Below are 12,593 nucleotides of genomic sequence, written 5' to 3' on the forward strand. Positions count from 1 at the left end.
TAGGCCTTTTCCCCATTTGAAAAACAACAAAATAATTACTCATTTTCTAGTCTTTTTTCTCTAGTTAGTCATTGCTAGTATAAATTGTAGAAGTAAATTACAAAACCTCTTGTTTGGAGATATAATTGAGCTATTTCATCTATGCTCATCAAGTGTGCACCCTAACACCCATATTTAACTCCCTGAGAAAATCGACCTCGACTCATTGCTGGGTACTATTCTTCCAACAATCATTTCTACTTATTGTTTAGTGTGGATTGGGTGTGGACCAATAGCCGCCCATATTGTCGTTCCTGCCGATGCTTCTCGTGAAGAAGCTAGACCTTCTAGCGGTGGACAAGGCATGAAGAAAGTTTTGATTAAAGTCCCCGATGGTAGGAATCTATTAAAGAAATCAGGCCGAGTTGTTGTATGTTGAAACCATTGATTGTCCTAGTGGAAAGGGAGAAACTTAAATCCCATAGCTTCTTGACTTTAATGAATGGTGTTATTCATTCTGCCCCCAAGGTATATCCCCATTCTCTTTATATTCCTTCATCTTCTTTCATGTTTATAGCTCTTCTCCCTTGTCTTTCTGTAGATCAATTTAACAGGTACGAAGCTCATGAAGAGGATATCTTGGACTAGTCAACAAGTGATTGAGCTATGCACTGAAGTTGATAACTGGAAGGAACAATTTGAAAGCCTTCAACTTAAAACGATGTTCTTGTTGAGGAAAAATGAGCTTTGGATCAACAACTGAAGAAACCACCGCTGAATTAGCAGTCTTGAAGGCTTCTTACAATCAAGTTGAAAAGGCTCCTTTGCTGAGCAGCACTCAAAGGCAACTTAAGAGATTAGAAGCTTTAAAGAACTTCTAAATCAGAAGGAGGTATACGTGGGTGATTTGGTGTAGTCGCTCACCCAAAATCAAAAGGATCTACGTGCCTCTTCTGATTAGATTCAGTTGCTTGAGAGTTATCTTGGAACTTTAAAGGCGTCCTATGACGCTTCGGAAGCTGAGAAATAAGACTTGAGGGTTGAGATTGAATAGTTGGAGAAAGATTATGAAGCTCATGAAGACAAGTTAACACTTGATGTTAGCTGGGATTTTTTGAATACCTGTCTCGAGACATTTACCGAGGGTAACTAGGAAGATTTTGACCTTAATGCTGAAATTGCAAAAGCTAAGGAAGCGATTAAGAAAACTCAGCAACATCAAAGCTTCACAACACCCGAGGATGAAAGTTTCAAAGGTGATAGAGATAGATTTACTCCTGGTCAAGAAGATGCCCAACCTTTGTCTTCTCAAGCTGATCCTTCTACCCCCGTTGATGGTGCTCCTTAGTTTTTAGCCTTTGTCTTAGAAGTGAATTTTGTTGGTGTTTGTTGAAACTTCTTTTTTGTTTTTATTTCTAAGTAGTTTTTTTGGAAATTTTCCTTTCTTGCTTTCAGGTTGTCGATATGAATATTATTTCATTTCATACTATGCCTTTTTGCTCTTTAAGTTTTCGAGCTTATACTTGCATCCAAAAAAGCTTTAATAGACTGTGTCTTTAGTATGCACGGATTTTTTTTAATGAAAGAGCGCCTTTTATATTAACATCTAATAAAGATGATGTCTCATCTTCATATTGGTTCAAAAATATAGAATATGAAGTAATTTGAAGAAGTTTTATTTTTGAACTTTCAAATAAATATTCATATAAAATATTTTCATAATTGCTTTCATTATTGAAGGTTTACAAGTACGGGTACATTTTTTCATAATTAAATCTATGGCCTTAACCTAAAAGCTCGTGGGAGTTTTCTGTAGGTTTTTCAAATCTTTACTGCCCATTCTTTTTGCGAGCTTGAGCACTTTGAAAATTTGACATTTTCTTCAAGGTTTTCCTTTTGCTAAGCTATGCATTTGTGGTGTACATATTATTTCCTTGTGTACTACTCCATATGCATAGCCCCCCCTCCCCCAGTATTTGAGCATTGAAGCATGAGGTCTTGAACACTGGATGAGTTCCTTTGGTCTTTTCCCTGAAAAAAGGAATACGCACAGACTCGGAGGTAACTTTTTAGATGATGACTACTTATCCCCTGCTATCAGAATTGTTATAACCTAGACCGAGAATAATTAAGTATCCCGCGTGTCCTTCGGGTCTAGTATCATCATCTGGTACGGGCTAGCTTTTTGCCTATCATCTGAAATGGTTAGTAAAACTTAAATGAACAAAGTAAAAATGAACTTCTATGATACATAATTGTGGGTATTAACTTCTTCAGAAGTAATACTTCTTCAAATGGACTGCATTCCAATAGGATGGTAACACCTTGCCGTTCACAATTTCTAACTCGTACGCTCCTTTTCTAGCAATGCCTTTAACTCTATATAAGCCTTTCTAATTTGGACTCAGTTTTCTTGGATTTGCCGCTTGTGTTGATCGAAACACTTTTTTGAGGAAAAAGTCCCCAATATTGAAAAATCTCAGGTTCACCTTCCTGTTGTAGTACCGTTCAATCATCTGCTTTTGTGCCGCCATATGAATCAATGTTGCCTCCCTTCTCTCTTATGTCAAATCCAAGTTTATATGAAGTTCTTCTTCATTTGACGCTTTATTTGTACTCGTTTACCTCGTGCTTGGTTCCACTATCTCTACTAGAATTAAAGCTTCAGTTCCATATACGAGCGAGAATGGGGTTTCTCCTGTGCTTATCTTTGTCGTGGTTCGGTAAGCACATAATACCTTGGTAGTACTTCTGGCCACTTTTCTTTTGATTCTTCTAATCGCTTTTCCAGGTTGTTAATGATGACTTTGTTTTCCGACTCAGCTTGACCATTAGCTACAAGGTGATAAGGTGCCAAAGTAATTCGTTTAATCTTCTAACTTTTGAATAAATCAGTAACTTTCACACCTACGAATTGCGGCCCATTATCGCAAACGATTTCCTTTGGTACTCCAAATCGACATATTATTTTTCTCCAAATGAAGTTCATAACTTTATTTTCTCGTACATATTTGAAGGCACTTGCTTCTACCCATTTTGAGAAATAATTTATTAGAATTAATAAAAACCGTATCTTTCCGTTAGCTTGAGGCAGTGGACCTACGTTATCCATCCCACATTTCATGAATGGCCACGGTGATATGACTGAATGTAGCAATTATGCTAGTCGATACATATTATTTGCGTATCGCTGGAACTTATCACACCTTGCTACGAAATTTTCTGCTTCATCTTCCATCTTTGGCCAATAGTAACCTGCTCTTATTAGCGTTTTTACCAACGATCTTCCCCCAACATGACTACCATAGTGCCCCTCATGTACTTCTTTATTACATATTCCATTTGTGAAGGTCCAAGGCACCATGTTAAAGGTTCTCCAAACATTTTGCGATATAAAATCCCCCTTATTAGGCAATATTGTGCAACTTTCAATAATAGCAATCAGGATTTCTTCGTATCATCAAGTAAAAATCTATGTTGCGAAAAGTTCACAAACTCGTTTATCCAATCCCAAGTTAAATTATAAAATACCTCATTCTTGGTTTGATCAAGGGCTAAATGAAACAAGTGTACCACAACTGTATTTTCTGCATTCGACGCATCAGCCACGGATGCCAAATTTGCCAATGTATCTGCTTCTACGATTTCTTCCTGGGTATTTGTACAGCTTTCCAAGTTTGGTACTGCCCTAGTAATTCCCGTACCTTTTCTAGGTATTGTTGCATTCATATTTCTCTTTCCACATAAGTTCCTTGCATTTGGTTTACTACCAGCTGCAAGTCGCTTTTGATTATGATTTGTTCAATACCAAGCTCTCTCGTAAGCTCCAAACCTGTAATCAGAGCTTCATACTTTGCCTCATTGTTAGTAATTGGATAACACTTTATTTCCTGCCTTATGACTTCTCTTGAAGGTGGAATTAAAACAATTCCTAAACCTGCTCTTTTAACATTTGACAACTGTTGGTAAACAATGTCCAAATCCCCGAATTAGCTCCGATGAATACTCGTAGCTCTTTTTCTGCTTGAGGAATGAGGTTCGAGTTGAAATCTGCTAGTACCTATGACTTTTGGGAGTTCTAGGCTGATATAAAATATCATATTCACTAAGTTCTATAACTCATTTAGCTAATCTTCCTGACAACTCTTGCTTGTGTAATATATTCCTTAGTGGAAAAGCAGTTATAATAGAAATAGGATTATACTGAAAATAAAGTCGTAACTTCCTTAATGCCATAATTAATGCTAATGCAAGTTTCTCTAAATATGGGTACCGTGTCTTGCCATCTAATAAGGATTTACTAATATTAGATTGGAGACTGCTTACCTTTGTCTTCACATACTAGTACCGCACTTACCGCCACTTCTGACACAACAAGGTAAATGAGCAATTTTTCCCCGTCTCTTGGCTTTGCTAATAGGGGCGGTTTTGATAAGTATGAATTATCCTTTAGAGCTTGTTGATATTCATTATTTCATTCAAATTAATTTTGCTTTTTCAATATTAAAAAGAATTTAAATTTTTTGCTGAAGATTGGGATATAAACCTTCTTAGAATTGCTACTCTTCCTATTAATCTCTGTACCTTTTTCTTGCTCGTGAGTACATAATATATTTCCTCAACTTCTTTGATCTACGCGGGTTTTACTTCAATACCCCTATTAGAAATAAGAAAACCCAAGAATTTACTTGAAGCAACACCAAAGGCACACTTTTCCAGGTTTAATTTCATGTTATACTTGCGGAGAATGTCGAAAGTCTCAATAAAGTGTTAGAAATGGTCCCCTGCTTGCGCTGACTTGACCAATATATCGTTTATGTAAACCTCCATGATTTTTTTCAAGTGTTCTTGAAATATTTTGGTTACCAACCTCTGGTATGTTGCTCCAGCATTTTTCATGCCAAATGACATAACTTTGTAGTAACAAATCCCTTGTCTGTAATAAATGAGGTTTTTTCCTCATCTAGAGGATCCATATTTATTTGATTATAATCAGAATAGGCATCTAAAAAACTTAAGAGTTCATGACCTACGGTAAAATCAATTAACTGATCTATATATGCGGCAAAGAAAATGAATCTTTAAGGCAGGCTTTATTTAAGTCAGTATAATCCATACAAACTCACCATTTTCCATTTTTCTTTGGAACTATGACAATATTAGCTAACCAGTGAGGGTACTTTACCTCTCGTATTGAATCAATTTTCAGAAGTTTTTGTACCTCGTCCTGGATTACTTGATTTTTGAATGCCCTTTGCTTCCTTTTCTTTTGTTTGACAGGTGGGTGCAACCGGTCCTCATTCAGCTTGTGAGTCATTACCTATGGAAATTTACGTGTCATATCTGTATGCAACCAAGCAAAGTAATCTGCATTAGTACGTAAAATTCAATTAACTTACATTTCATTTCCAAGCTCAAGTTTGCTCCTACGTAAACTTTTATGTCAAGCCAGTGAACGAATAATATAACAGCTTCGAGCTCCTCTGTGGTTGTTTTGATATTTTTATTTTCCTATAGTTCTTGAATCGTATCAGGTCTCAAATCTATTTAGCTTGAAATCTCGGGCTTTTAGTTGAGGTGTGCATTAAATTATCCTCAACTAAGTTCTTGAATTGTTATTTTGCACATCCGTCCTCTTTTGTTGCATTTGCAATCACCACTGAATTGATGTCTCATGATGCTTGTTGATCTCCCTGGATTTGTTAGATTCCCTATTGTGATGGGAACTAAATGACTTGATACAATATTGATGAGACCGTGTCTATATCATGAATCTACGGTCTTTTCAAAATTATGTTATAAGTCATGTCCACATCTACTACCTGAAATTTAGTGTCTTTGATGACACCCTCTGCAAATATAGCCAATACGACTTCTCATTTCGTAAAGACGGTTGAATTATCGAACCCAGATAATGACCGAGCTTTTGGTGTGATTTGATCACTTTCTTTCATCTCATTTACCACTCTTAGTAGAATGATATTCACTGAGCTACCCGAGTCAATCAAAACTCGTTTAACGTTAGTATTATGTACAAGTAAAGATATTAACAGCACACTGTTGTGAGAAATTATTCATGTAAGATTGTTTTTCTTTCTCACTAAACAAATTAGTGAGATAGACTTGCTTCAGTAGATATTCAACACTCCCTGCAAGAACCTACAATTTGATGTTCTACAGCCATGATCGTAGAGAAAATCGCACCAAAATTCCTGATTCCTTTTGCTAGAATCTAGCCTCATTTATTTTGGCCACTGTACCTTACCGCACATCCTTCTCAGAAAAGCCACCAATTTGGATGTATTGACGTTGAAATTGTAATCTCCTATTTTTGCTTGAGAGTTTGAATCATTGCCTTGTGTGTCCCATTTCCTCTTGAATCGGGAAGAGAAACTCATCTTTTTTTTCTCGATCTTGAATCAAAACGTGTATGTTCTTGTTTAGATCGGGAATCTCTCCCTACAGGTCCTATGTAGGGCTCGTACCTGTTCTTACCAGATCTTTTTTTCCATTTTTGAACACCTAGACCCTAGCCTTTCTTCTACCTTTGGTTAAGTAACCCTATCTTCTTCTATTCGTAGCTTTGTGTTGTATTGATTGTAATCTCCTTTTTTATTCAAATTACTTGCGAACTCTGTAGCCGCCTAGTTATCAGGTACTAGTGGCAGCAACATCCTCTCGCGAGCAACTTCGTGCTTTCCTTTATAACTTTGAAGATATCTTCCATCCCTCTTTCTACTTTTTGAGCCTCCGAATGTACTTTCATAAATGAATCTGTAAGCTTAGCAAAAGAGTTAATAAATTTTTCAGGTAAGAGTGAGTACCATGTTAATGCCCCTTTCGTGAGCATTTTACCAAAAAATTTAACCAAGAGTCATTCAATTTCCTTCTTGGTTAATTCATTGCCTTTGACCTGTGTGGTGAATGCAATAATGTGATCTCGTGGGTCGGATGTCCTATCATATTTAGGGATTTCAGGCATTTTAAACTTTTTGTGAATTGGTAAAGGTATTGAACTTGGCTTCCAAGGTTGTTGCGAATATTTATCAATATCCACACCCTTGATTATTGGAGGCACACCAGGTATTTTCTCTATATGCTCCTTTTTCTCCTTCAGTTGTTTCTGCGTTAGTACTAAACTTTGAAAATTGGAATTATTCAGTGTACCTGATCCTCCATCTCTGGATTCGTTTGGTATTTCTCCACTTTCAGAATTGTCAAACCCTGAATGCGGATGTTCCAAAGTGGTATTTACTGGTGGAGGAGTTTGCACAATGTTGAGAAATCCACCAAAAGCCCGCAGTGCTTCATTCACGTGTTGTGCAATCAATTGCTTTAAAGTATCTTGCTCATTAGCTTGTTCACCTGCTTGTTGCCCAATATTGTGAGTAGCAGACCCTTCTGGTGAACTTTCTCGTGAATGCTGCGGAGTAGCTATAGGTGTGTGATGTGGTGGAGTTCCGCCTTGTTAACCCATCTGATCAATTTCATTAGCAGTAGACATGTTTTGTTGCTAAAAATTAAAATTTGAAAAGTGAATAGATTATCAGATTCCCGGTAACGGAACTAATTGTTTAACCCAAAGATAGTTTTTATGGTCAAAGTTAATATTAAGAAAAATCGGGTTACTGATAACCAAAATTACTTCACTTTTTTGGTAATACAGAAATAAAGTAAATAATTGAATTAATAATTAATAAGCAAATGAAAGAAAGCTTATTATTGGTTGCTAATCTCCCCCCAGAATTGTGGATTGGAATCTTCAATCAAATAAAATAAAAGACTGATTGCATATATTTAAAGATATTCAGATGATCGTACAAAATAAGGTATAAGTCCTTATATGTGGACACACAATTGTAATAGTTTCCTACTTAATTCTGACTCGTTAATGGGATTAATTACCTTGATTGCGCGTTACTAAATTTACTTGTAACGGTTATTGTAATAATAGAGGATCACACGCATTCAAAGCTAATGTTGATTTCCATTCCATATTTACAACCTGTTCATGAATCTTCCCCTTTTACGGTCTTCATAAATCTCGTGCCTATTTTTTCAACTATCAGATCTGGTACCTTCTCTGATAAAACACCGTAGGTATTTTATCTGTGCCTTTTTGTCTTTCTTTATTGGCACAATTATAAGTGCTACTTGTCACCTCACTGTTGGTCCATGTGTCAAGCCTTTTTTCCACCAATACAATAGAGTATACGCAACCTTACCCCTACCTTTAAGAAGGCAGATAGGCTATTTGTGGTAGACCCTCGGCTCAGAAAGAAAAAAGGGGAGGGGAAATAAAAAGCAAACTAATCTGGCAACTAAAGCAAAAGTACAAAATTAGCACTAAGTAATGCAATCAGAAAATCGAAAAAGGCAACAACAAGTAGTAACAGAAGTCTAGGGATACGAAAATACACCAAAGAAAACTAAGTGGTGTATCAAAGCTACTGTTACAAATAAGGACAACACTCAGCTACCTAACCCTTCATATTTATTCTCAACCTCCACACCTTCCTATTCATTGTCATGTCCTCAATAATCTAGAGCAACGTCATATCTTGTCTAATCACCTCACCCCAATACTTCTTCGGTCTGCCTCTACCCTCCGTTGGCCCTCCAATGTCAGCCTCTCATACCTCCTCACCGGAGCATCATTGCATATTCTCTTCACATGACCGAGCCATCTAAGTCTCACATCCCGCATCTTGTCCTCCACCGGGGTCACATCTACCTTGTCCCGGATAACTTCATTTCTAATTCTATCTAACCTGGCATGCCCCCACATCCATCTCAACATCCTTATTTCAGCCACCTTCATCTTCTGGACATGTGACTTCTTGACTGGCCAACACTCCAACCCATACAAAATAGTCGGTCTGACCACTGCTCTATAGAAATTGCCTTTAAGTTTTGGTGGCATATTCTTATCACACAGAACACCAGAAGTGAGCCTCTATTTCATCCATCCCGCTCCAATACAGTGTATGATATCCTCGTCGATCTCCCCATTCTCTTGTTAAACAAACTCAAGGTACTTAAAACTTCCTCTCCAAGGGATAACTTATGAATTAAGCCTCACGTCTTCGTCCACTTCTTGAGTTGCGCCACTAAACTTGCACTCCAAGTATTCTGTTTCGGTCCTACTCAACTTGAAACCTTTAGACTCCAAGGTTTCCCTCTAAACCTCTAACCTCTCGTTAACACTACTTTGCTTCTCGTCAATTAGTATAATATCATCTGCAAATAACATGCACCACGGCACCTTTCCTTGAATGTGATGTGTCAACACGAAGGCAAACAGAAATTGGCTGAGGGCTGACCCTTGATGTAACCCCATCACAACCGGAAAGTGTTCCGAGTCCCCTACCACTATCCTCACCCAAGTCTTATCTCCATCGACATGTCCTTAATAGCCTTAATGTATGCAACAGGAACGCCTCTAGCCTCCAAATATCTCCACAACACCTACATCGATACTTTATCATAAGCCTTCTCTAAGTCGATGAATACCATATGTAAATTACACTTTCTCTCCCTATATTGCTCCATCAACCTCCTAACAAGGTGAATAGCTTCTGTAGTCGAACGCTCCGGCATAAATCCAAATTGGTTCTCAGAAGTTGACACAATCCTCCTCACCTCAGCTCCACCACCCTTTCACGTATCTTTATAGTATGGCTCAGTAGCTTGGTACCCCGATAATTATCACAATTTTGGATATTACCCTTGTTCTTAAACAACGGAATTATTATACTCCATCTCCATTCCTCGAGCATCTTCTTCATCCTAAAAATGACATTGAATATCTTAGTTAGCCATTCCAAGCCCGCCTAACCCCACACTCTTCTAAAATTCCACCGGAATTTTATCGGTCCCAGTCACTCTCCCCTGCTCATCTTATGCATAGCTCCCTCTACTTCCTCAACTTTTATACGCCTACAATACCCAAAGTCCCGACGACTCTCGGAGTGTTATAAGTCACCCAATACAACGTTCTTATCCCATTATTCATTCAAGATTTTATGGAGGTAAGTCTACCATCTCCGTCGAATAAGTGCCTCGTCCAACAATACTCTACCTTCCTCGTCCTTGACGCACTTCACTTGGTCCAAGTCACGGGCCTCCTTTCTCGCACATTGGCTAGCATGTACAGATTCTTATCCCCTCCCTTGCCTCCAAGTTCTTCATACAAGTGTTCAAATGCGACATTCTTAGTTGTTGTAATTGCTAACTTCGCTTCCGTCTTAGCCATCTTATACTGCTCCCTATTCGCCCTCTTCTCCTCCTCGTCCACGCTCTCTAAACGTTTCAAATAAACTATTTTTTTGGCTTCTACTTTACCTCAGTGCTCCACCACTAGTCCCCTTTGTTGATACCCAATTTTTTTCCTATATATTTTTCATATGCAAAATACTTTCAAAATAACATACGTATGCATATTAAGCATGTCTAAATGTTTTATTATTTTATCAATTTTTAAAAGATTTTTAAATCAATTTATCGCCTTATTTTATTAGAAAAAACCAATAATTATTTCCCAAATTATCATTTTTGGTAACTCCTTTATTTAATTCTCATATTTATACCAAAATATAGCTAAGGTAATTTTTGCACATTTTTTACAAATTTATTTAGCATTCTAAAGTTAAATTGCATATAATTGCAATTTTAGCCTATTTTAAGATTTAATTGTGTTTATAATTAAAAATTTGATTCCAGTATTTATAATTAATATTTACATATTATTAATCTATTTAGTACCTTTAATTTATTTCCAGAAATCATTTTACTATTTTTTATAAAATAAAAAGGGAAAAAGTGGCTATTTAAATAATAGCCCTGCCTATTTAAATTTTAGCCCAAATCAACCCCCCAATTAACCCCAATTTCAATTTCAAATGGACCGGCCCAATTCCTAAACTACCCTCCCCTGATCCAATTAAGTTTAACCCGTCCGGCCCCCCATTAAATCCAGGTCGTTGATCAAAATGATCAACGGCCACAAACCCTCCTTTCCTTTTTTAATATACCAACACCCCTTAACCCTAAATCAGTTCACCTAACCAGCCGCCTCTAAACTCTCAAACTCTCTCGAACATTCCCAAACCCTAACCGCCTCTTACCACCAACTCCACCTTGAAACCCATTGGAATCCATGGCTTCTCAGGCTATGGGAGTCTTATACTCACCTTCTCTTGCTCCCACGCGCCTGATACCTAAATATTCGAGGCCTGAGCTCGAAGGTTTGCACCCAGACCTCTATCGATTCAAAGTTCCACGGCCATCTCCGGCTTTACTCCGGCGTACCATGCTGGTTTGATCCTGATTTCGACCTCTCCGACTCAGATCGGTGACCTTTCAAAGCCTATCTCACTTCTAGGGTTCTTTTGAAACCCTAACCCTTCGAGGTTTTCTCTGATTTCCTTAGATCCGTTGTGTATCTGTGCTCTCCTTGATTTTTCAAACGATTTCCCTAACTTTTCTTTCAAAAATTACTTTCAAAACCGTTTTGTTTCCGATCTAGGGTTTTCGGAAAATGTTTAAGTGTTTCTCTGACTTTCTCTCTTTTGTCTTTTGTGTTTATTTGCCTCTACTGTGTTCTTATGTTTTCTTCTACCTTGTATGTTCTTCTACTGAGTTTTTACACCCCGTTCTTGTATGTTCTTTTACGGAGTTTTTACACTCCGTTCTTGTATGTTCTTCTACTGAGTTTTTACACTCCATTCTTGTATGTTCTTTTACTGAGTTTTATATACTCCATGCTTGTATGTTATTCTATCATGTTTTCCATACTATGCTCTCATATGCTTTTCTACTGTGTTCTTATATTTTTTGTCTTCTACTATGTTACAGGATGTTTCTTCTACTGTATTTTCCTGTTAAGTTCTTAAGTTTCCTTATTTTCCTTCTATTAAGCCATGTTTAAGTTTCTTCTGAAAAATCTCTTAAGCATGTTTCTTTTACTATTCCTATCAGTGTTTTTCTTTTGAGTGCTTCTACTGTGTTTCGCATGTTACTTTGCTATCATGTTTTTCTCATGAGTTTCTGTTGATGAAAGAAGCATGCAAGAGGTTTCAACTCTGAAACCTCTAAGCTGTTTCAACTACTTGTCTTCTCATCTCTGTACTTGATTCAATGTGGAAACCCTAGAATTTGGGGGTTCCGCCACCTTGATTATGTGAGTTGATTAAACTTAGGGTTTATTTCAAAACCCCTAACTCTTTCAGACCCATTCCTAGCTTTCATATGACTCTGACCTTTTGCTAAACTTTTCTATACTGGATTTTCTACTGACTTTACAATGACACTACAGTCTTCCTTCATGCTTAACATGTTTGTATGCTCCTTATATATGATAGACTTCCCTTTAAAGTAGCTTTTGAATTTGTGATTAGTTCCTACTTCCCTCTGAATATGGGTCTAATTGATTCCCTTTCCATTGTTTGCTGATTTCCCTTAAGTTAAAAACCTTTCCCATCATTTGACTCGGTCATTCATACAAAATCTCAGACCCTTTTGATTTACTGGTTGTTAATTGATCTTTTTACCTTATTCGCACAAACCATGTATTTCAAAAACCCTGTCCTTAAATAACTTTTATGTATTCACCC

The sequence above is a fragment of the Nicotiana tabacum genome, chromosome 11 (assembly GCF_000715075.1).
Source record: "Nicotiana tabacum cultivar K326 chromosome 11, ASM71507v2, whole genome shotgun sequence".
NCBI lineage: Eukaryota > Viridiplantae > Streptophyta > Magnoliopsida > Solanales > Solanaceae > Nicotiana > Nicotiana tabacum.